We start from the raw sequence: 24,176 nt of genomic DNA, 5'->3' as shown, positions 1-24,176 counted from the left end.
TCGCTAGACCTCGGCGACCGGGCTGGAGGAAAAAAAGTATTTAAAAGTATTTATAAAAAATATTAAAATATTATTAAAAAGTTGTCCATGTCGGCGCCTAATCATGCCACGTCCCGGTCGGCGGCCGCCAATCGAAATCCCGCTAAAATTGGCGGAAAGGACTGAATTGGCACAACTTAAAAGGTTTAGGACCGAATCGGCACCAAAAAAAGGTTTGGGACTAAATTGACACAAAGGCAAAAGGTTTAGACTTTTTTGGCACTTTTCCCTAGTAGTTGCTCATTCCAACAAAATTTTGCCACAAATAGGAAAAGGCTTTAGGAAACCTACAATATTACACATAATTCACTAATTGCAAAATGCATTGATTATCAAGAACATTTTCGATTTCATCTTGAACATTAACAACAAATCAAACAAAAACAAATTAACATGCCATCGAATCCATTAGTCCACACGGGAACCAAATCGGACTAGTTGGCTCCGATTCTAAGGGGCATTGGTTTGGTTACCACTTCTAGAAACTAGAATTAGTCCCTTTGGTCCAATTCCCGATTCATGGGTGGGAAATGGACAACTTGGCAATTGATCACCCCTAATTCTAAGGCGACAAATTTAATGATTTGTCGCCTTTGGTTGACCGTAAGGCCACAAATACTATATTTTGTTGCTTTTGATAATTCATGGCGACGAACGTTAATCTTGCTGCAGAAAAATTTGTTGCCAGTAGTGATTTTACCACGAATAATGTAATAATATATGCATTCCATTTTGTTTCGTAAATTGAGCGGACACGCACATATAATAGGGCAACGTACAATATGTTGAAATTGACCGATTTTGCCTATTATATAGTGGTCAAGAAAAAGAATGCTACGATTCAATTAGATTTACTAGTATTTGGCTTAGGTTTGTGTTTTACTGGCAGCTACTACAAAATATTTGGATTCAATGGACCTAACAAAATTATCACCGTTCTTCTCTCTTGTGCTTTGTTCTGCTGATGCTGAGGTACCCAAGGTGGTTCGCCAGTACCGGTACTCGATCCAATCTGAGGTATCACTTGACATCCAGCCTACCTTCCGCACATGCTCCGACAAGACTTATAGACAACTTTAGAAAGAAGACATTACGGAAATTGATTAAGTACAAAGGTCAAGATTAGCCGCGTTCTTTAGGTTTAGGACTCTTATTCAAACACTTGATTATTGAGCAAATTCCTGGTATTAGTTTTCCAAAACTTGTACTTTTGCCAAGAGACACAGAATTATGCGGGCATCTAATTCTCCAGGTATGCTTAATGAATTCCCTTTTTTTTTTCATGGTTGGGGTTGGCATGATCACACTGATCTGTAATGTCAAGCACGCCGCATCCATTATACATGCCGCCCTCTGGCCAAAATAGAAGAAGTAAACTTTCCCCTTCGAAGACAAAAAGGGTCTTATTATGATCGATTTCTTTTGTCTTTTGTGTTATTTTGGTATGGTTAAATAATTATTACTCAGCCGGAATTTGTGACGAAAATCTGATAGTAGATTGCTTCCCATTAAACACAGTGGCAGAAATACATAGATCAGCACCTCGATATCCGCCAAAGAAACTGGTGGGGCGGATGAAGATGATGGGCATGACTCAACTTTCACGATTAGGTCAATGTGAAGGGGAGAAAATAATGCAAAAGGAAACCTAGACAACGATAAATAAAAGACGATCAGATAAAAACAGGTTAGTGCTCGATTATTAAATTTTGCCGATTGCCCTTGAAGATGCAGTGTGAAAGAAGATGTACGACTACGTGTTGACTCCTGACGAATGCAATGACATAGGGGAGGAGCAGAAACTCGTGCTACTGTTACTGAATGAGTTCACAACTGTTTTGTTGACTCGGGGTGGTGCTGTCCAAGCCACAGCAGCCAAGAAATGCCTTGATATTCTCGTAGGAGCAAGGAAAGTCCTAAAGTCCTTCAATTTTCAGATTCTTGTGGAGGTCACAGGTTGGTCCCCTCAGCTGGTGGGGTTTCCTCTACTTTTTGTTCTTTTGGTTCTTTCCTTTTTTTGCCTTCCATGAAAAACAGAAAAGAAAAAGAAAGAACAATATACAATGACTCGTCCGGAGTCGCCACGAAATTAAATGACATTTGCTAGTGGGAGTGAAACTAGAATGTCCATTTGCTGGTGGGACTCTACGTCGACAATATCTTTTGGAAATGGACTGTGTGAAAATGAGTCGGGATCATCACAAATGGTATGAAAATAGGACCTCCTTTAGCTTTAGCTGTGTGGTTCGTGGATGGATTAAGCTCATATCTGATTCAATGAAGGTGAGGAGGGATCATCATGGAAAATAGTCCAGACAAGGTGGAGAGACAAGAAATATATCTTTTGAGGGACAAGGGTTAAAATTTACGAGGACATTAGCTTTTAAATATGAAGGGGTTTCTACCATTCCAAAATATTACATCGAGTGAGAGGGGCCCTATCAAGTAATATATAAGTTAACATATCTCAAATGGTCATCTTGTAATTATATTAAGTACTTGATTTAAAATTTGACTTACGTGAAATGAGTTGAGTTGTTGCACTAAGAAATGAGTGCTTTTTTTAAACTTTGTCCTTTTTTAAGGATATGATACAGATGCACTGCTCCACCAAATGATAAAGACCTAGATCTCGCTAGAAATATGAAAGTGAGTTTTCATTTAGGGGAAGCTTTCCTGGAAGGATTCCCGAGAAGTCAAAGCAAAAATGAACTGAAATTTGTCCATTCGTTTACACCTCTAGTGAGCCAAACGAAAGAAAGAAATAGCCTTGGCAGTTTATATTTGATGCAAAACCATGGACCGATCGTCAGGAAGGATGTCATTCCTTTGGAAAGCTTGGCGGTTTTTTGTATCCACCATTCCACGGTAGCAATGCTTTAAGGTAACTTTTTTTTTTTATGAGCTTTCAATAAAATGACATTGGGTAAAATCGTAATTACCAAGTAGAAGAATAGGGTTTTTGGACAAATCTAAAGAAGAAACGGAGAATTACAACAACTAATACTTGATTAAGTTAAACGTGCTCATTTTGCAACTTGTCATCTTTTATATTAGAAAAATTGGTGATGTCAAGCTGGATAAGCAGTACTTTTTACATCGTGGAGGGCACGTATACATAACTAATATCTTTAAAGATAAAAAAACCATGTGCGTTCCGGGAGCTTTGATAATTATTTTCACTAGTTGAAAAATCGAAATGTTCAAGCTTATGCTGACATTCTTTACTAAGCACCTAGTCATACCCCGACCTCAAGAGGGTATGTAAAAGAAGGAAACGAATAGCAGCCCCGCAATTAATTAAAGCTGTAAAATTAACCCACAAAGTCTCAGTCATTTTATTCAATCGGGTCAAATACTTCGTCCCACAGCAAGACAGGAGACAGGTAGAGTTAGAGTTGGGACCCCGGTGTGGGGCCGAGCGTAGACACGTTGTGGCAACTCGGAGGAAGGGGAGAGAACGCGGTTGACTCAGTCGGTGGAAGTAGACAACTGAAACTATCTCATTCATCCCCAAAGGTGTTCTATAGTACCAACGATAATAATAATATTTGCTTATTTCTAATTCGTGGTTCATGCATGGGATTAATCTTCTCTTCTATAAGTACCCATCCCATGCAACCTCAGCGATATTCTCCTCCCTCCACCGTCACCACACATCAACACACACCAGCACTTCACCATCACCACATCAAGACGAACCAGCACTTCACTCTCTGTCTCTGTCTCTGTCTCTGTCTCTGCTCTTAAACGTTTCGTTTTCTTGGGCAAGATTCTGTCTTCTTTGTTCTTCTTTGCAGCCCAGAGCTCATTTCTGTGAAAAATTGGCAAAATGAGTTGGAGATACAAGGTGGGTTGATTCTCATTATCACCGTTGTGATCATGTGGGTCACTTCTGCAGAAGTCACTCAGGTTAGTCTCTCTGTGTTTGTGCTGAAATTCATTTGCATGCCTTTTTATTTTTTCTAAATGAAAAGAAGAAGAAGAAGAGGAGAAGTAGAAGATATGGCTTCAATCTTTCTTGAGTTATGGCGAGCTTTCTTTTTCTGGGTGCGGCTGAACTTTTTGATTATGTTTTTGTCTCACACATAATCCTCCAATCAAAGGATGTGAATCTGTGGGTTGAGTGGATTACACAGAAGCAGCACTAAGAATAAAAATCAGCAAACCATGCTCAATCATTATGATGAAGTGGTAAGATGTGCTAATCTGGTCAAGAATCAAAATGCATCATGATCTTGCAAATGTAAAATCCTGGAGCTTACCCAATGGTTTGAGAAATTCTGGGGAAAGACAAAAGTTGATCAGATAATCTTTCCGTGTCCTTATCTTTCCACATGGGAGTAAATACACCTCATGATGCTAATCATTTTATAATAAGCTAATTAACGTTGCTAAGCATCCCTTAATATGAGAATATACATCTAAATAGAGCCAACTCAGCATGCGAGGTTCGTTATACTCGCGCAGGTTTCATCATGTGCTTTCCATTAAATAAGTGAGTTATTGATCAGAGCCTAAATAAGTGACACACCTTGACGTTGTTTTCAGAGTTTTATTTGGCGATCCTAATTATTTACATTGTTTAGTCGGTGAACCGTAGGTACCTATTTTATCTTGCTTCAATTTCTTGATCCTATTAGGCAGTAATTTAATTTTCTTTCCCTGTGGAAATTTTTTTTTTGAATATGAAGAACATCAGTTCCTCCATCGCAGTAACTCTTACCAGCATAACACATAAATTTGCAACAGGGTGTTTCGAGGACTATGATCAGCCATTCGCAGTGACCTATCTCGGATTTCGCTCTTGGCGTTCTATCTTCCCATAGCATTCTTCAAGGACTGGTTACTGAAGTCCCAAGATCCCGCACCAGCGAAAATGGCGACAGTGCAGAGACAGTCGATGCAATCTCTCAGGTCCAGATTCTCAGGCAAAAGTAATGGCAAGCAGAGTAATATTGAAATGGAAAATCAAGAAAAGTTGACCGTGGGAGATTCTACAGGCAAAGAACTTCATTTACTTGAAAGAGGGAAAAGGCCTTTTGTTCTAGAAGAAAAAGATGATGTCATTGTGGAACAAGAGGAGAAGTTGAACGGCAGCAAATCCTCAAGTCGCCTGCATCCTTGCGCCTATTTGGTTTGCGTCTGAGGTAAGAGACCATTTTGTTTTTATCGATAACGTTCTTTTACTGGGAATTTACTTTTAAGTGACTGATCATTTATTTTCTGATACAAGCATGTGCTTTTTCTACAGCTTCTCAAGTTGGTATAAGTATCATTATGGGGCTTGCAAGAGAAGTACTGATTTACTATTATAAAATCATGTCTTTTCTCAATATAATTTTGCATAAAGTTGGCACTCATCTATTATCCTCTGCTAGAATCAGTTGATTACAATGTCTGTTCTTACTATGATCGTTTTTATGACCTGCATCATCTAAAGACCAAGAGAGCCTTAATTAGTAATTATGTTGAATACCAAGAGGAAATTGCGCTTTCTTAGATAAAGCCTAGTATTGAAGCGTGTTATTATTGTTTGCAGTATTTCATGAATGCTGCACTCCGCACGAACGAGCCGTTTGCCAGCACCACGATATTGTTCTCGACATCAGGACTTTTCACCCTTCTGATTGGTGCATTTCTAGGACAGGACTCCATAAGTGTAGTAAAAGTAATCTCGGTCCTTATCAGTATAGCCGGGTTGCCATGACTACACTAGGGAAGACTTCAAGTACCAATCAATCACAATCCAACACAGCTGCGTATGTAGTCTTTTGTTTTCCAGATTCATTTTGGACTTCACAATTTCGTTTTCTTTCTGCTCGTTTCCTATTTAGAGATCCAACATTCTCGTGAGATAGTTCTTTTGGAACTCAAATCAAGCTGATGTAATAACAAAATAAATGTGTAAATCCTTCCCTATTATTATCCGCCTATTTAGTTTGCTCTTGGGTTCCGCTCATTTTCCTCTTAATTCATACTTTATTAGGCGTATTGACTGAAATACTTGCCAGCAATTAATTAAGCCTCTTTGTTTTTGTGTTCAATCTGTTCCTTCAACAACAGAACCTACTCTCTTTCTAGGAAATCTTTTCGCAATTCTCTCGGCTGCAACTGATGGACTATTTGCTGGTACGGCATTCTTTTTGTCTTCAAATAAATTCTTTCTGCAAAATTTTCAACAGAGATGTAGCAGCTAACGATATTATAAAAATTTCAGTGCTTCTCAAGAAGTACGCTGGAGAAGAAGGAGAAAGGTGGACATGCAAAAAAAGTTATTCAGTTGGATCGGACTATTCTCGCTCTTGCACTTTGGTGGCTTGGTAAGAGCAATCCCCTAATTTCAACTCCCTCGTATATAAGTTTTTCGCATGATGGTGTGCTGATTTATTTAATGATTTTCAAAATTTTGACCAGAACCGGTGGCAATAAAACCAAGTACTTTTCTGTTCCTCAAACAATGGTGTCTTAACTAATTTTTAATGCTTGTTTTTTCAGTTTGGCCTCTCATTGCTTTAGACATAGAGCCCAAATTTGCCTTTCCTCAGTCGGCAGGCCGGGGAGTTGTTCTTGCCAACGGTTTCGCGGGAAGTTTCCTCTCCGATTACTTCTGGTTAGTTCAGAGGCTATACCTGATGAAACGACGACTTCCACCTTCTTGAATCTGATTAATAAGACTTGTAAATTACGAACAGGGCGCTCGGTGTTGTTTGGACCACTCCTCGTGGCGTCGCTAGGAGCCTCCCTCACGATACCCGTGGCCATGGTGGAAGACATGCTAATACACGGTCGGCGGTTTTCGCTGATTTACATTCTTGGCTCGGTCCAGGTACGTGACAGAAAATCACCGGCTCTACAAGTTCGAGCACTGTTTTCCTCGACTAATTTGATGGTGGCTTCTTACTTGCAGGTATTCCTGGGATTCATATTAGCTAACTTCTCAGATTGGTTCTCACCAAAATTGGCATTGCAATTTTTTCGTTCATTGAAATAATTTTGTAAATGTGTACATTGGAGATGATACACCGGATCCAGGATAGATACAGATAAATCCATTGCTCAGCTCTTTTTGCTGCAGCGAGTCATTTGACCCGTTCCACAATATATGGATCTTAACTTTTGAACTCGAAAGGCTGTTAACATCTACTCTAAAAGTAACAACAAGAGAAGTCGGGTTGTTTCGGGCTTAGCAGTAGCTGCAGGCATTTGTCTGATGATTGGGAATGAAGATTGTTGGATAACGATCAGTTGATGTCATGCAAATGCTTAAAACGCGCCTAGGCGATGAAGATTCTCAATCTTCAGGAGGAGGGGAAAAATTGCAATCATGGTTGATCTAACTTATCTATTTTGCTTGCAATGCCTCGACAAATCGGGGAATCAGATTTATAGACATCCACAGTCTCAAGCTGTGACATGTCGGAATAAGGTGAACAATGCAAAATAGCTGCTTCAAGAACAGAGCCACACTAAAAGGCAGTAACATCTCTATAAATCAGCTTTCCCGCAATGCTGCCCTCGAACTAAAATCCATTATTAAAGAACTCGACCGAGCACATTAGCTGGTAGCTACTGACTAATGACGATCTGCGATCCAATAGAAGAGACTACAACGAACATCTGTATCGTGAGATCAACTCAGTATAGCGCCATAGTGATATTATATCTCGATCACGCTGCAGTCATGAGGCGTTCAGGCCAGTTTTAGCGCACCTCGACAAGTCCCACCTCGCCAGCTTTTACTCTCCTCTCATCATCTTTCTTCCCTACAAGAGCAAAGTTTCCAACCCTTCACAAACACGGCTTGAAATGCCTTCATCATGGCCAATCAGCTGATCTTTCTTCATTGCCCATCCGCCGATCTTGGATTGTCCACAAGCTGAGGAAAGAAATCGAACTTCCTCTAATTCAAAGGACCAAGTCTGGAGGTTGAAAATGATCTGCGATTTCTAAAATCACGTCGGTCACCTACAGGGAATTCAGAGGCATTAAAAATGGGGTTGCTGAAGAATCTACGAAGCGAATCGGATATCCTCTGTAACCCTGTTTTGGGTATTGCGTGGTTCAAAAGTCACGTTCACGAGATGAGACCGACCGCCCTAACCCCATGTTCCATTCATATCCATACCTAGATGAGAAATATATATCTACACGAGGAATGCTAGTCAAAAATCAAATTCTACACCCGCTTATGTGGGCTCCCCATGATTAAGGAACACGTGGCCTTTGTAATCACATGTTTTACTGAACTTGCTAGCTTCCGTTCTCTAAATTTGAATCCTGGAATTGGGAAGCGTTTGAGATGGTTCTTACTTTTGTTTATTATTTAATTAAGTTTTATTATTTCGGGGTTCAATTGGGGAAGAAGGAACGAAGGTAGCCACGGCGTGTTCAATTAGCGATGGAACCGAACAATTCCTTGTCATAGGGCAACGCGATAGATTCATTTGAGCGGGGCTGAGAAGATTGCAGAGGAGGCATGAGTAAGAGTGATTAGGTTTTGTTTGGAAATTTGGAAAGACTTTGGAAAGGAACTGTGAAAATATTAGGAGATTTTTCACATTTATAAAAATAAAAACTATTGAAAATAAAAAATCTGTTCAATCTGGATGAATGGTTCTACGTCTAGAATTGACCGAAGTTCATTGGTTTCAATTGCATGAAATTAGGAACTAGATTGATGCCTCGAGGACCGGAGCAATGCTCGTAGAAATCACCTAATAATCGACCAGTTCAGGTTGATTCGGACTATTGCTTTTACTCACTCCTGATTGAGGTCATCAAAAGAGATGAAGAGCAAGAGGAAGGCAGCATTGCCACCGTCACCGAGGGCGGCAAGGGTAGCGCAGCAGCTGCTGCCTTCTCCCTCTCCGATCCGTGGCCACCAGAGTCTCTTTTTTCTTTTCTTTAAATTTGCAATTTCATTGTTCTTGCTCTTTCAAGCTCAAAATCCAATCGCTCAAAGCGAAGAGCCGAAGACCGGCAAGCAGGTTCCCGGTAGAGCAACCGCCGACAGCAGACTTCGTGACTGTGTTTCTAACATAAATATATTATACAGCCAGCTCGGCTTACAAGTGTGAACAAGGCTCCAAAGAACTTCACGAGCCGAAATACGACAAAAGAAATTCAGCCCTCCCTTTCTTCACTGTTGACATTCGAATTTTTGTTGACTTATTAGATATCAATTCATTTTACAAAATATAAAAAACATATAAAAAGATAAAAAGGAAAGAAAAAATAAAAAATAAAATGAAAAAATGATGAAAAAGATAAAATAAAAAAAATGTTGCAATGAACGAAAATGATAAAAAAAAAAAATAACAAGGTCTAATTACATTGGAATGAGTCGCAGATCCAAGCGTGTAGAGCTACTCTCGATTTGGGCTTTAATTGTTTGTAATTTTGCGAAGAAAAGCAGGAAAGATTACCATTGAGTATGGTTTCGCAAGGATCAAAATTAGCTTGCGGTGTTGTTTTTCAGCTATCCCTTATCGGGTGCGGCGTCCGATTGCTGGCTCTTTTTAAAATTTTGGGTGAACATTACAGTCAAGTATATAAAATCATTAGAAAACCTCTCTCCCTTCCTCCATCTTTCCTTCTTTTACGCCTCACTCAGCTACCTGTTGCCGCTTTTGTAGTCCGTCTATTGGAAGACCTTAGATACGAGAGTTTATTTTAAACAGTAAGTATTTCATAAGCTCCGTCTAACTTTATTTTATTTTTTGGTTGAAAGCTCCGTTCAGTTAGAATGACTAAAAATGTTGACATAACTTAGTTTTTCTAGGAGAAGTGGCGCCAAGTGAGTACCTTATAAAAAAGAAAAACCAAAATTCGATAACGAGGTTCGACCACCCTCTCGGATGTGTAGGTCCTTTATAAAAGTAGAACTAGACCTAGACTAACGTATAGAGTTGCATAATGAATGAAAACAAATTTATGTCCGCATGATAGGCATGTGTTATTTAAAAAAAAAAATTATTAATAAAAGGATAGAAAGAGGCAATCGGCATGCATGACTGCCTCCTCGAGGCATTACCCTAAAATCCCACACTCGCTACATATGTGATCATATTTTGACAAGATTGATGTTGAAAGGGCTAGTTCGCATACCTAGAGGGGGGTGAATAGATTTATATAAAAAATTTATTCGCAAAACTTAATAAAATAAATTGCCTTTTAAAATGATTGACTAGGGAAGTAAACTGCTTTGAATAATTCTATAAAACAATTATATAAAGCAATGAGATAAGGAGTTAATGAAAGAGAATTATAATACAAGATTTATAGTAATTCGGCTTAATCCAAGCCTACGTCACTCTCCCACACTAACAGCCCACCGGCTGAATTCCACTATGAATCAAAAGAGATTATACAGCTTGTGATCTTTGACTTCCTCAGTGTAGAGTCTCAGCTAGTCTCTTCACAAAGTTTCACTATGTGGTTCTCTCTTTTGTATACAAATTGAGCTCAATGAATTGAAAGAACAAGGAACTAAGAGATTCAGACTTTGAAATTCTTCTTTCACACACTACTTTGAGCAACTGAAGAGTTCACCTTAAATACTCTTTTATGCCTTCATAATCGTTGGCATTTTCTAAAAGAATTCTTCTAATCTACCCGTTGGACATAATCAATTAAGGTGATCTCCAATTGTTGAAAGATTAGTGATGAAAGCTTGTCAATCATGTTCGCCCATACAATTAGGATCTTTGGTTTCCATAAGTAGAACCTTCCAAGTTTGCTCGCCTTTCAAAAGATCTTCAAATTAGAGTACATACCAATAAGAATAATCAATCTTGCTGATGATGTATTCAGTCAAAAAGGTCTTCCAAAAACATACGAATCAAATCCTTGAAGATAATCCGTCATCTGGATAAGTCTTCTCTCTTCGTCTGGAAACTGTCAGTGAGGGCAGACTTCAAGTCTTGAGTCTAGCGGTCTTCAAACTTTGTTAGTAGAGTTTGGAGTTATTCAAACTAAACTGATGGAAACGTTTTGTCAACTTCAAAACAATAAAAGAGTTTTGTCCAACATATGTTATACTATTATTTGATCAACCACGCCCAAGCTAAGACTCTATAACCTCAAATAATGCGTCAAAAAAGAAATGGAAGAGATATATCTTGCAGTCAAGTTTTGGTTCACTTGTGAAGTATTCACCACACTTGATATTTTATTTTTATAGTTTAACTTGGAATGCTTCAAGAGGGAAAGTTGCTGAAAGTCAAATGTTCAGCTTGTAAAAAAGTCAACCATGAGACATTGGATTGAAAATCGAGTGACACAATTGGCTTAAAAAGAGTAAGAACCTATCAACTCGCATCGTATGCATGACCATGAACTGGGGAATGCAATAAGTGATATTGTGCTAAACTATTTTGCATAATAGGTCTGAATCAAATCTATTAAGTTTAAGCAAATAAAGCTAATATCTAAACATTGAGGATGAATTATCACTCTGTTTTATTACATGCACAAATGGGGTATCGTGGGCCTCACCCCTGTTGGAGAAATCTTTGTGAAGTGTTTTGAAGTTGACAAAACGTTTCCATCAGTCTAGTCTGAAGGTCAGCAGACTCTGTTGGTTAAAGTCTGAAGACTTCCTGGGACAGCCTGACGACTCAAGACTCAAAGTCTATCCTCATTGACAGTCTCTAATCCGTTGAAGAAAGGTTATCCAGAATTGGATGGTTTGTTCAGGATTTAACCTTATCATCTGGAGAAGATCTCGTGGTTGGAGAAGACATAAGAATCCTTTGATTGATCAAGATTGATTCAATGATTGAAGATTCGATGATTGTCTAAATATTATTGGAAGGTTCTACTTATGGAAACCGAGATCCCGATTGTATGGGCGAACAGATTGATGGGCTATCAACACGTTCCTTTAATAGCTCGAAGAATCTTCCTAATTGATTCCGTCCAACGGGTAGATTGGAGGAATTCCTTTGGTAAGTGCCAACGGGTATGATGGCATAAAGGAGTATATAAGGAAGACGTTCTTAGTTGTTCGAGGTGTGCGCGATAGAAGAATTCCAAAGTCAAGCTCCTATTTGTTTAGATAAATCTTTTGAGCGAATACTTGTATACAAAAGAGAGTCTATATTTGTGAGAGACCTTAAGGAGGTGTGGTAAAACATCTACACTTTGTGGAATCAAGGCAAAGCTGTGTCTGTAACTTCTCTTTTGATCATAGTGAAATCCAACCGGTGGGCTGTCGGTGCGGAAGAGTGGACGTAGGCTTGGAATAAGCCGAACCACTATAAATCCCGTGTTCAATTTTCTCTTCCTCACTCTCTCTATCTCAATCGTATTTCATTTTGTTAATTAAGAGAGAATTTACTTTCTATCATATGTTAAGAATCGCTTCCGTATATCGATAAATTGTTTAGGCACCTATTCACCCCCCCTCTAGGTACTCATACTAGCAATATCAAACCCCCACTTGCCACAGGAAGCAGGTCCAAGTGGGCCATGCTACGTTGTCCAAAAGCCACTGAAACTTCAATACTGACAGCATGTGATATGCAAATTCAGTATTAGTGCATCATCAAGAAACCCCATTTTCAATAAATGAATTCTGGACCCTTATAATTCTCCATCATCCTTAGAAACCATACGAGACATGAATTAAAACTCAAGTAGATAAATCAAATGTAAATTATATTTTTATTTGGTTGCGTAAGGGACCGAGTCGGTGTCGAACAAAGACTTTATAAGCCCCAAGCACATGATGTCTTGAGCTAGTTGGACTAATACCATTGGATTTGGGTAATAGATTGTTTACTTTGTCTCATCCTCATTCCGTAGCAGATCAAATTTGGGCTTGCGACACTCTTGGTGTTCGGTGCAATATCTGTTGGTTATCATAATCTTTTACCGTGAAGTGTAACCCGAGATTTTACACTACTTGAGAGAATCGTAATTGTAAGCATAATTTTATAATGACATAAACATCCATAAAAAGATAACGGAGTCTACAATACGAAAAGAGGTCACTTCTCATGTCACGTCCAAATATGTCAAATCATTATCCTTCTCGGCATATGTTTGGAATTCCCAAAAGGCTAAAACATTTGGTTGGATCGATAGTTTTAATGTAGAATATTATCTTAATATTGGATTAACTATACATGAACAAGCAAGTCTAATGAGATGGCCTCTCAATGGACACAACCGCTTGATTAATTTAAATTTATAAAATTTAAAATGTTTAATGAGACAACTCAAGCCCAACGGCCATTCTAAGTAGCTGTGGCACCCCGCGACGGCCCCCAAACCGTTAGGGTCGCCACTGTTCGCTTACCTTTCACTTGACCTAATAATATATCACTCTGATACCAAAAAGTTATAATAAGTCTATAAGTCCTAGGGTTTATATATATATATATATATATATATATATATATATATATTCCATAGGTCCCTGCGCAGAAATATGTCGGAAGCGTATCCAACAACTCCCTTCCCTATATTCAAAAAACGATGCACACCAACTAAACATTTATAGGTAAAAGCCGAACACTTTTATTTACTTAAACCAGATGGACATCATTCATCGGTACATCAAAATGACATAGTCTTCTATACTCGGCTATACTTCAAAAGATGACCGACATCTCCTCCAACAGTCATATACTTAAAAGTCTATCGATCAGTGTTGGCATCCAAAAGTTCCTTCCTTTGCTATCCTCCTCCTCACGGTCATATCCAACCACTTGATCCATCTACCGGTGGCAGTGGCAGCAGATGTATCTTATCTAGTCTGAAATGTTAGTCCCCAAACAGGGTGAGTACAAGCACTCAGTAGTAAAGATCCACCAAACTACACAATGCGTCAAACAGAACAATCAAGGTATCATGAATAAAACACATATCATTCATGCATTCGAGCATACCTCACCTTACAGCCATGCATATATCACCATACAACATGCATATACCACCATGCACTTGTATTCATATCATCAAGCAGCCATGCATATATCACCATACAACGTGCATATACCACCATGCACTTGTACTTATATCATCAAGCAACCATGCATATATCACCATGCAACGTGCATATACCACCATGCACTTCATGTTTGCATTCCCATGAGGTTCATCCCATGCCATATGCACACATCCATGCGCATGATTCAATTCTCAATTTGTATATTTCAATTAGATCACATCATTTTTCTTCCTAGGGACCAGTGTTTGCATCCCACAATTTATCGCTCGCATCCAACCTGGCATCGCGAGGAGCCTCCGGCACACACCTCCGGGCATCTCGTACCCCAACTAGCATCACGAGGTATCCCCCCGGCACACACCTCCAGGGCTTCCGGTACACACCTCCGGGCATCTCGAAACTCCCGAGGACATCTGGCACACACACTCCGGACATCCGGCACCCACACTCTGGGCATCCCAACACTCCCGGGGCATCGTCGGCTCACACCTCCGACGGTATCATCATTATCATAATTTATATTCACACATGCATCTCTATTTCAACATGGCATTTGATGCAACAATATCAAAGGTCTCAACCAGCTTTTGATGTCATATAACATGCCATATGTCACCACATATGTAGCATAACCAACCAGTCAAGACATTATATCACATGGAGCAATTTCATTTATTTTTGAAAATATAGCAAAATTTCGGATAAAAATAGATTGCACTCCTTTGGTCATAATTCTTGAAAAATTAGTAAACAGCCTTAATAAATTCTAAAAATTCGACATGTTATATACAAGATCTAGTGGAAAATATTCTGTGAAGAACACCATATCAAAAGAACATCATACAATTCGGTACAGTCCACACATCACAATCTTTATAATTTCGGAATATTGCCATACACAGTTTCATTCACAAATTCAGTAAAATCCCAAATCAACTCCAAAAAATTCTGAAATTTTTATATGTTATATAAAAAATCCAGAAGTAAATATTTTATGAAGAACTCGAAATCATATTTGTGATAGATTAAAACTATAATAACCATAACCGTCCATAACCCTCGACATCAAATTCCAGATCTAACCGTTTCAGATAAAATCGTTTCCACCAACCTAAACTCATCCATTTCCTCTAAAATTTTATTATATTTCTCCTTAACATGTCATCTTCAACTTTTATTCAGAACACAAGATCGAATTTCAACCGGAAAAGTTTATAAAATTCACAAAATCACACCAGGTCAGCATTACGATTTCCAGATCTAACTTCTTCAAAGAAAAATAGTTTTACCGGTCTATACTTGTTAATTTCCTCTCAAATTTTGATATGTTACTCTCCAAGAAGTCCTTTACAACTTTCATCAAGAAGTCGAAGTCAAATTCCGACTAGACCATCGCATGCAACTCACGAAATCATCAAAGGTCGGACTGTTTTTCCAGAAACAGAACACCAGGCTAGAACACAACTTTTGTAGCTTTGAGATTTCACACTTCATCCACATCCGAAATTCACCATTCATCACATACAAAAACAAAGCAAACAAGGGATAGATCAATGGACTCTACTTGCCTCTAATTCCTTAGCTTGACAGCAAGCAAAACCAAAAGCTTGGGCTTGGCTCAACGGCGATGAAGACGCGACGGCGGCAGCTCGCACTAGCACGGACGGAGGGCAGTCTTCTTTCCCTCTTGCTTTGCTGCCCTCTCTCGCAGATCGCTCCCTCGAACTCTCTCTCGCTTGGTGCCTATTTCACTCGGTTCCTCTCTCTCTCTCCCTCAATCACACGAGCACTTTTTTTTTCTTAAACCCAGCCCCTTGTTTCCTCTAATGTTAGTTAAGCTAATGACGATTTTGTATGTAGGGGTTTCGGTGGATGCATGCATGGAAGACAGGTGGAGGAGGCGTGTCTCCAGCTGGGTTTTCTTGGCCTTCGCTGGTTGCTCCTCACGAAGCAACGTGGCCTCCTCTGGCCTTGCTTCTCTGGTCACTGGTTTTGTTGAAAACCAGTCAACAAAAGGGGGGAGGGGGGTTTCGGTGGCTAATTAGGTGAGTGGCAACTAGATTATACGTGTCCAGAAATGGAGATCTCCTTTCTTGGATGCACGCCACTTTTCTCATCCATGCAAGGATTTGTCCAACGTAAAAGAGCTACGTGGCTCTTGGTCAACATCCACCCCCATAGTTGACCAGCTACATGAAATTTCCACGAACGTGAATGGAAAATGGATAACGTGAACACAGCCGGGGAAATGGGGTCTTCGAGCGGCACGGGCTGCTTGAACGTAAAATGGAGTCTCTCGGCTCCTTCGCCTAGGGTACGTACTTAATAAAAACAGCTAAAGTCCAAATAATAAGTAATCTTGTCGACACGAGAACGAGCCTCAATCTCACTAGTAATAGTACATAGGAACAAGGTTACAACTTGCTCACGGTCGAACCATTTCTAATCGTGACTCATCGGCCATATGGTGGTAACAAAATAATGTCCGTACATGATACCGATGACATAGTCCAACGATACCTCTATCGATCAGTCATGGCCATCACATAATCGAGGGTTGTCAAAATTTCTGGATGCCACAGTAGCCTTTTCGAAATAATGAGAAAGCAGTCTAGGCCAGTCGTAATCTCATAATCCATCATTTTGCGTCGAGCAATTAGGGAAAGATGCAAAACTTTACCTTTGGACATCATATAAATGAGATACTTCACTTATAACGTATATAAATATTAAATTACAGTAGTCTCTTCAAAATATGAAATAAGTGATCATTCATGTAAGAAAATTTAAGATAATAAAAATTTAAATAATTATACTATGAGAATGATGATAAGTCAATCCCATGGCATGTCCTATTTCAACAAACTTTCCTAGAATTCTTTCAAAAGCCCATGTTTGTTGTTAGTACATTTTATGATAACGTGTTATAACAAAATTGTGAAAACCATTATGGAGTCAATTAACTACTAGCTTATCCCACAAATATTTTAATTTCCAAAATTAATTGCAAATTTCCCTCTTCAAACAACCATTTAAATTTCTTTCCTAAATAGTTCTCATCTTAGATTTTTTATTCTATCTCTCAACTAATTAATTTAAATATATATTCATATGCATATGCTTGGATTTTATTTTTTTTAATAGGTATGACTTTGTCTGGCCATGGCTATTAATAAATTTATCAGTTGATTTTATCAGTTTTTTCTTAAATTACATGTGAAATGGAAACTTAAGGAGAAGAAGAAAGAGTAACTTGGCTAAGAGGAAAAATTACATTGTCCCCAAAAATAATTGTCTAGTCCAACTTTAAAAGGTAAAGTGTAATGTCATAAAATCTCTTAAAAAAATTTCAAATGCTTATACACGCGAAAATAATTTTAGCATTAGCATTAATCGTATGCAAGTAAAATATGTAAAGTGTATAGCATTTCATTTTAAAATAATATATAAAAAAGGATACAAGAAAGATAGAATATATCAGAAAAACATATAGCCTTGACCACTTCAAATCAAACCCACTTAGATTGGGACAAATAGGGGTGTGGATCACAATGAACACTACTAAAAAATAAACAAGGATTTAGAGGGTGAATCAAGTAAGGTGTGACGTGTCACCCTTGATTGCATGCTAAGTGTTATCGAGACAGGATTTAGTGGGGCCCAAGTCAATCGACTTATAAGCTCCAGCTCAAAATGATACATCTGAATGTGGTGCAGATTTTTTTTGGGTCAATAAATCCAAGTCCACCAAAAGACCAACGATGTGGAATGGAGAGGGCATTTTGCTGACTTTGATTGATAATTTAGACGTACGATGATGATATTGGGCTGAACTAAGCTCGTTATGCTCGAATTGCAAGTTGGTCTCAGAGAGAATGGAGTGGACACCGTGCGATGCTGAGTTCTTGCTAAAACCATCCTTTTAAAAGATATTTGAATACACGACATTGAGAGGAATACACCGTGCATAGCAATTGACAACAAGAAAAAAAAATGCAAACAATGTATACATATATACATATGTAAAAAGAACGTTATTTGAAGATCTTCTGATATACTTTTGGAAGGTTATTGCAGAGTAGAAAATATTCGAATTTGGAATTTGAAATATATGAGAGATGGCATAAATCGTATATATGAAATTTGAAATTGGTGCTCACGCCTGATTTTTCGGCGAGGTAAATTGCCGATGATATTTAAGTGATTGATTTTTGAAATTTGTAATAGTCAAGTGAACGGAAAAAAAAATGTTTTGGCATTCAAGTGAGCGTTGTATGAAAATTATGACACCTGTGATGTTCTCACTTTAATAATATTAAAAAGATGTAACTTTCAGATTATCATGTAATGCAATAACCATTTGAATCAATTTCCTAAAGCAAATTTATTTTGAAAAGTTTTTCCTTCCCTTTCATATATAAAACTTTTGCCTTCTCTCTTTTTAACACGAGTATGCTGTTTCACTAGTCATTCAAATGGAGAGATTTTCTTCTTAAAAATGAAAATCCTTCCACACTAAACGCAGATGTCCAAGGCGCCGACCGCTGCTGACTTCATATCCGAGCCCGACAATGGCCGTGAAGGCGACGGGCCTAGAGGAAAATGCAATCGGGAGAGGAGCGATTGTGGCCCGAAGTTCTACTTGGCCTTTTGATTTTCTTGGCAAAAAAACATATTTACTTTCGATTTTGAAAATATTGAATTTATCTATCTTTTTAATACTAAAAAGCAACATGTTGGCCAGCGTGTCGCCGTATCGATACAATTAGTCCCAACAAATGTCATGTGCGGTCCGTTTGTTATAATGGTGATCGTTTTTATTTCTCAAGCGAAAATTCATGCCTTTTTTGAAACATTTAAATAAAAGACTTTTATGTCCTTTTTGGACCTATAGTGACTTTTTTTTTTTGGGGGTCAACTATAGTGGCCAATAGTGGCCCTAGGATTGGAGTGAATGGCTGTAATTAGAAGAAGATGATCTAACGGTTCTCATGTCTTGAGGATTAGATCCTCACGACTGATGTATCTGTTTCGGGACCATTGGCACCTAAAGATTTATCGGGTGGATCCCAAGGGGGTTGGGCCGGGTCAAGCCTTCCACAATTGAATGCTCTATGTCACTTCATAGATATGTTGGACTTGATAAACATTATATAATGGGATAAGAGTATTGAAAGTTCTAAAACTTAAAAGTGCATTGATTTCTAAAAATTTCAAAAAGTATAATTAAATCCTAAAATTTGTCATAAAATTTTCAAAAGTTACAATCAAATTCTAAAATTTGTCAAATCAATTCAATTAAGTCATTTCGTTGATTGTACTTTTGTAAAAATATATAACTTGATTGCATTTTCTTGATAAATTTTGGGACTTGATTGTATTTTATGAAATTTTTAGGACTTGATTATATTTTCATGATAAATTTGAGAACTTCATCATACTTTTGAAAGTTTTATAACTCAATTGTACTTTTATGATAAGTTTTAAGACTTTTAATATACTTATCCCTTAAATAATTTATTGATTTTTCCCTCTTTTCCCTCTCTTGCTTAGTTAAATTTTTTTTTTAAATCTTGCTTGGTAATTTAGGGTCTCTCTAGATTGACTTCCCTCTTTTAATATTAAACACTTGAAATTTTCATAAAAAGTAAACATTGACATTAAAATTTATATAATTTTTTATGATTTCTTTTTAAAAATTTAAATAATATTTTAAATTTCGATGGGAAAGTGTCAAGAAGCTAAATAGTAACGTCCTTAGTGTTCTTCCACATCTCCTTCTTTTCAATTCATGTATTGACCTTAATGAACTAATCCTTCATATTCATCCGGAGACTTAAAAACAAGAGTTTTTCGGAGTGGAAAGGAGGAGTCTAGAAATCCTCATCATCAACTGCTGATGTCAATTGAGCTGAGTTAGGCTTTATTTGGTCTACTGCTCGAACTCGAATGAGCTTGAATTCTCAAACTAGCTTTACAGCATGACATGCATGATTGGATAGAGCATAACTCGATTCGGCTTGATTATCCAATATTAAGGGCTTGGGTTCTTGATAAATCTAGTTTCCAAATCACCGACAGATGTTGCAAATATAAGGTGCCAACATATCTAGTACTGCCTAAGTGTGTGTGTGTGAAATGATATCATGTTAGAACACTTGCTGAACATATCGTTAAGGAATGAGCTGATGTCGAATGTACTGACATACATATTGTCAAAAAGCGAGTGGATCCAGCTCGATAACAAGGTCGCTCTCGTCGAGCAGGAGGTTCTTGTTCTCGAAGTACGGCTGAAGCAGGAGCTTGGTTCTTCCTCTATGAAAGGCTGTTTAATCTGGCCTCAGCAAGAGAAGAAAGGAAACAAGTTGGCCTTGTTCTTCCCTGTGTTTTGCTCGGTTCCGACGTCTGGGAAACCAATAGAGGACAGTGCCGGGAAGTTTGACAAGTTCATAGGTGAGCCTGATTCGAAGGAATCTGACTCGCTGATAGACGGAATGTGTATCATACAGTTTGAGATTTTTTTGCCTTCCGTTTTGTATAAGAGCTCAAATCAAATGTAAGTACAGCTTTTGTCCTAAGGAGTGAAAGCTAGATACATCTTACATACTTGCTACTGCTAAATTGAGTTCTCTAGTGGGAGGGTGAAAGTAGTACGATCACAGAAAAATGCTTGCTGTCAAGTCCTAATCTGATCCTCCAGTGTTTTGTCATGAAGAACATAAGTATTCCTATCTCGAATGGTAGCCGCATGAAAAGAGGTAATGTTGCATTTGCATTGTGATTGCGTAGTTACCCTTTCGATGCCCCTTCGAAATCATCATTACTTGAAAATTCATTCGCTGTTTTCTTATGCAATCTCATGGCTGTAAAGCTGCTTCGGCATCGTATTCTCAGATTAGACCTGAGGAGGGGGGGATAAGAATTGAATCCTGGGAATTAGTCATTCTGTGGGAAAATTAGCAAGCCTCAGTCTCTTTCCTTCTTGTTCTGAGCATGTTCTTCTGTTTTCTCCCTGTTGGCATTTGCTCATCATTTCCTTGAATTGAGTCTTTCTTTTACCTGCGCAGTAAAGCTAAGCTATAGTTTTTCAGCTCATTCACTCTTTGTGCTTGTATTTTCTGATCATAGCATTATATATTGAATTCCTTGAGCATGCACTCTCTTAGTTCTTGATGAACATAACATTATACACATTCATACTAATGATAAAGTAAAGATAAAATAAGGATTACTGTTTGGTCCACTGCTCATGTAAAATTATCTTTTACACACTTGGCGTTGGATAAGTGACATATGTAACTAGGGTTCATTTGTATCTAAATCCTTTCCAATGGTGATCTAATCACGAATACGTTAATCCAATCTTGGATTAATTTGATGTATTATGCAGTACTCCGGTATTAACAATTTAATCTAATATTGATTCGTATAAACCTATTATTATACAAGTCAATGTTATATATAAATTAAAGTCTTATTTCTAGATGCATCACTTAGATATGAAAATTAAAAAAGAAGAAGAAGAAGTTGGAATGCCCATCTCTTTGGACAAAACACGATGTAAGAGATTACAAGCCCAAATAAGTAAAACTGCAAAAAAATTAAATGAATAAATAAAAAGAAATTGATAATTTTTTTTTTTTTTTGGTCGAAAAGAACTGACATTTACTAGATTAACTCGGAGTCTTACATAATACCGATGGAGAAAGATCGGTGCATAAAATATTCCAGAGAGGAAAAGGAGGAGAAAACAGCCAATTAGTTGGTAGAGTGTTGAGACGATGATTCCAGGCGATCCAATCCACTGCGGCATTTGCTTGGCGTGGGCAATGGATAACCGTAACATTTTTATTTTGGGCTAGCCCATTCCTGCATCGCTGGACGACTTCTTTTAGGTTCCATGGAGGTTCGGCCTGGCCCATCACCATTTCAACAATCGCGGAACAGTCGCTTTCGATGAAGCACATATCAGTTTGACTTCCAGAGTTCTCCACGTGCGGCGTTTGTAGTTCGTGTGTGTGCGATATCCCGTGTAAAATCGCCTCTGCTTCAGCTTCACTTGCCGAAGAAACCCTAGCGGTGGCCGCGAAGCCGTTGAGGGTTCTTCCTTCGGAATCGCGCATCACGCCCGCGACCGAACAGAGGAATTCGCCTTCTCGCCAAGCCGCATCCACGTTTAGTTTCAGATGCGTCCCTACAAGAGACTTCCAGTGAGCAGGTTTGTCTCGGTTGGGTTTCCTTTCGCTTCGATTTGGTTTTCTTCTCTGAAAGAAAGTTGCTGGTCCTGTCTTTGTGATCAACGGATCTTAAGTTTGGGTGCTTTCTGTCGAAAAATCCAGCTATTTCTCATCTTCCAGACGTTCCACAAGACCATACCAGTAAGCTCTGGATCAGGTAAGTCTTGATCTTTTCGGAAGGCGTTAACCAGCCACTGATCTGTTCGGTTAATGTTGTGTGTTGGTCTTATTGTTATAAAAACCGGGTCTTCCCAGATTTTCTTGGTCCATTTGCATAAAAACAGAAGATGCTCTATGGTTTATGGACTTGTACTGCAGAGCGGACATAGGGGATCGCTGACTATTTTCCTTGTGTATAGGTTTTCTCTCGTTGGGAGGGCGTTTTGACATATGCTCCAGAGGAAAGATCGGACTTTTGGTGGCACATCAAGGCTCAGATTTGAGTCCATAAGGTGCGTGGTGGTTGATATGAACACGAGGGACGATTGTGATCTGTTTCACTTGTATTTATGATTGCTCTGTTGTATCCACTCTTGATGGAGTATTGCCCTGTTCTGTTACCCGTCCATATGAGTGTGTCTGGCTGTGGTTGTTGGCTTAGGGGAACTGCTAGAATTTCTTTGGCAACATTTTCTTCGTACAGTTGATGGATGAGTTGTTGTTTCCATTCTCTGGATTCTGCATTGATCAATTCCGATACTAAAATAGGTTCCGTTTGATTTACTTCCCCGCCAATTACTCCTTGTGAGAGCCATCTGTCTTCTCTGATTCGAATAGATTTGCCATCTCCTACTGACCATTTAGTGTTGTTTTTGATGGTGTCTCTGCCGAGGATTAGACTATGCCAACCCCATGATGGTCGGTGTCCCTTTGAAGCTGTCCAGACATCACCGTGAGGGAAATAAATCCCTTTCAACACTTTGCTCCATAGAGCTGATGGGGAGGTAGCAAGTCACCATACTTGCTTGCCTAACATGGCCCTATTAAAGGTGAGCAGATCTTTAAACCCGAGGCCGCCTACATCTTTTCGAGTTTTCAAGACTTCCCATCTTTTCCAATGCATCCCTCTTTTAGCATCTCCATTCTACCACCAAAATGACGCAATGCGTTGTTCTATGGCTTTACAGATGGACACAGGCAGCTTGAAGATAGACATTGCATAGGTAGGTATGGATTGCACAACACTCTTGATTAGCACTTCCTTTTCTGCTTTTGTCAATAATTTTTCCTTCCAACCTGCTAACTTTGCATTTACTCTGGCCAGGATCCACGCAAACAGCTCTTTCTTGGAGTGACCCCACTCGCAGGTATACCCAGTACTTCCCATTTTACGTAGAATAGGTACTCTCAGTTGTGTTGCCAAGTTGTGTTTCAATGCTTCTGGACAATTGCCACTGAAAGAAACCCCTGATTTATTTAGATTAATTGCCTGTCCTGTAGCGTAGCAATATTGACTGAGTATTTGGGCAAGATTCTGACACTTTGTCAAGTTTCCATCCAGAAAGAATATCGCATCATCGGCAAACATTAGATGTGATAATTTGGGACAATTTCTGGTTAATTGTATGCCTTTTGAGTGTTCCATCTGCTAATGCTTTTTTCATCATCCAGTTAACACATTGTATATCAAAATGAATATATAAGGTGAGAGTGGGTCACCTTGTCTGAGGCCTCGCGAAGGATGGAAAAAAGAGGTAGGTTCTCCATTGATTTCCACGCTATAAGTGACTGTGGATATACATTGCATGATTAAGGAGACCCACTTGGCATGAAACCCCATTTGCAGCATGACATCCCTCACGAAATCCCATTCTATTCTATCGTATGCTTTCTGCATATCAAGCTTCAGAATAGCCTGATGTTTTTTCCTGTTTTTTGTTGTTCGCAGGTGATGCAGAACTTCCTGGACGATGAAGATGTTGTCCTGAATTTGCCTTCCT

At 38.7% G+C, this 24,176-nt stretch overlaps 1 pseudogene; it reads left to right on the top strand.

Annotated features, from left to right (window-relative positions):
* Positions 1 to 1,784: 1,784 nt before the first annotated feature.
* On the top strand, positions 1,785 to 7,050 carry LOC120291596 (annotated as a pseudogene).
* Positions 7,051 to 24,176: the final 17,126 nt, after the last annotated feature.

Source organism: Eucalyptus grandis, chromosome 3 (genome assembly GCF_016545825.1).
Source record: "Eucalyptus grandis isolate ANBG69807.140 chromosome 3, ASM1654582v1, whole genome shotgun sequence".
In the NCBI taxonomy this organism is placed as follows: Eukaryota; Viridiplantae; Streptophyta; class Magnoliopsida; order Myrtales; family Myrtaceae; genus Eucalyptus; species Eucalyptus grandis.
Note: the sequence above shows the minus strand (reverse complement) of the source record. Positions and strands in the feature narration are given on the sequence as shown.